The following is a 2474-nucleotide window of genomic DNA, read 5'->3' as shown; positions in this document are numbered from 1 at the left end:
AAGTTCTTGGTTCACATATTGCTGAAGCCTGGCTTGGAGAATTTTGAGCATTACTTTACTAGCGTGTGAGATGAGTGCAATTGTGCAGTAGTTTGAGCATTCTTTGGCATTGCCTTTCTTTGGGATTGGAATGAAAACTGCCCTTTTCCAGTCCTGTGGCCACTGCTGATTTTTCCAAATTTGCTGGCATGTTGAGTGCAGCACTTTCACAGCATCATCTTTCAGGATTTGGAATAGCTCAACTGGAATTCCATCACCTCCACTAGCTTTGTTCGTAGTGATGCTTTCTAAGGCCCACTTGACTTCACATTCCAGGATGTCTGGCTCTAGGTCAGTGATCACACCATCGTGATTATCTGGGTCGTGAAGATCTTTTTTGTACAGTTCTTCTGTGTATCTTCTTCTTAATATCTTCTGCTTCTGTTAGGTCCATACCATTTCTGTCCTTTATCAAGCTCATCTTTGCATGAAATGTTCCTTTGGTATCTCTGATTTTCTTAAAGAGATTCCTAGTCTTTCCCATTCTGTTGTTTTCCTCTATTTCTTTGCATTGATCACTGAAGAAGGCTTTCTTATCTCGTCTTGCTATTCTTTGGAACTCTGCATTCAGATGTTTATATCTGTCCTTTTCTCCTTTGCTTTTCACTTCTCTTCTTTTCACAGCTATTTGTAAGGCCCCCTCAGACAGCCATTTTGCTTTTTTGCATTTCTTTTCTATGGGAATGGTCTTGATCCCTGTCTCCTGTACAATGTCACAAACCTCCTTCCATAGCTCATCAGGCACTCTATCTATCAGATCTAGGCCCTTAAATCTATTTCTCACTTCCACTGTATAATCATAAGGGATTTGATTTAGGTCGTACCTGAATGGTCTAGTGGTTTAATGCTGGGCAAGTAGGTATGTGTTCCTGATATAATGGCTATATTTCTATAAACACTGACTCTCAGAGGGTCACACTGATATATGGTTAGATGAGAAATTAAACAAATTCCAGTGATTTTGTATTGAAATCTATGCTTTAAAAATGAAAAAGTTTTGATTTGATCAATCTGAAACTTAAGTTGAATCATTTTAGCCTTACCCAAACTTATTCAGAATATATATGAAATTATATCATGGAAATTTGATAATTTGGAGCTAAATTTTGCTTTTTAGAGCTGTATATAGCTTTTCTGAACTCTAGAAATCATATTGCTCAGTGTTTTTGTGAGTAGTAAAGTGAGTTTTTTAGGAAGTAGTGCATATCAGTTAGAAGGCTTTGTGAAGCCAGTGATTCAAAAACTGACTTAGGACAGTTTAAAAGTAAGAAAATTTATTATCTTCTAGGATGACATCAAGGTGTATTGATTCATCAACTCAACCTTGCCAGCAAGGGTCCAAATTCTTTTAGCCTCTACCCTGCTGCCTACGACGCCAGCTTTATACACCCCTGGTTTCCTTAATGATCTTGAGATGGATGCTGTAAGCGTTTATGTTTTGTCGTGTGTGTGTGTGTGTGTGTGTGTGTGTGTGTGTGTGTGTGTTTGAGAGAGAGAGAGAGAGAGAGTAAGATGGATAGAGAGAGAGGCTTTTTATGTGAACACGTGAATTAAGTTGGAATTATTTAAGAAAGAACTAAGATAAGATCCCACATGCCACACAACATGGCCGAGAAAAGAAAAAGAGAACAGAAAGGAAGAAAGGATGCTGGGCGATCACCAGCGTCCAGTACAGGGAAGCAATGTAAGAAAGCAAAGCCATGTGGCTGTGTTTCATGATATTTGTAGCTAGCACATTCTATTATAATTTGACTCTACTGGACTAACACTGTTGTGTACAGTATTGAAAGCCATACTGAAAAAGAATATTAAACATTCCCTCTTTGTTGGAAACATTTTTTGGAATTCAGTGGTAGCCTCTTAATACTTAAGTCTAAATTCTCAATTATACAGATGCAAAGTGGAATTTTGAAAAATGCAATGTGATTTTATATTAGTAAATTTATGAGCCTTATAGTATATTGCAGAGATTGCTACTTACTCTCACAAACTTGAGTTGGTTATGATTGCTCAGAATAAAGACTGCTTGGCAGCCTCCCCAGCAGCTGCTGCTGCTGCTGCTGCTAAGTCGCTTCAGTAGTGTCCGACTCTGTGCGACCCCATAGACGGCAGCCCACCAGGCTCCCCCGTCCCCAGGATTCTCCAGGCAAGAACACTGGAGTGGGTTGCCATTTCCTTCTCCAATACATGAAGGTGAAAAGTGAAAATAAAGTCGCTCAGTCGTGTCCGACCCCAGCAGCTAGGTGGAGCCATATGATCAAGGTCGTCCACTGGGATGTGCGCAGAAGTGATGTGTGCGGCTTTCAGTTTATGCTTTTAAAGGGCAAGTGTAACACTTTATGGATGGTAGAAACAACAAGAAGGAATCTGGATACCTGGTGACTTTAAACAGAAGATCTAAACATATCTAGCTGTATTGTTTACAAGATATAAAC

The sequence above is a fragment of the Bison bison genome, unplaced genomic scaffold, assembly GCF_000754665.1.
Source record: "Bison bison bison isolate TAMUID 2011002044 unplaced genomic scaffold, Bison_UMD1.0 scf7180017864181, whole genome shotgun sequence".
In the NCBI taxonomy this organism is placed as follows: domain Eukaryota; kingdom Metazoa; phylum Chordata; class Mammalia; order Artiodactyla; family Bovidae; genus Bison; species Bison bison.
The sequence above is the reverse complement of the archived record's forward strand: the minus strand, read 5'-3'. Positions refer to the sequence as shown.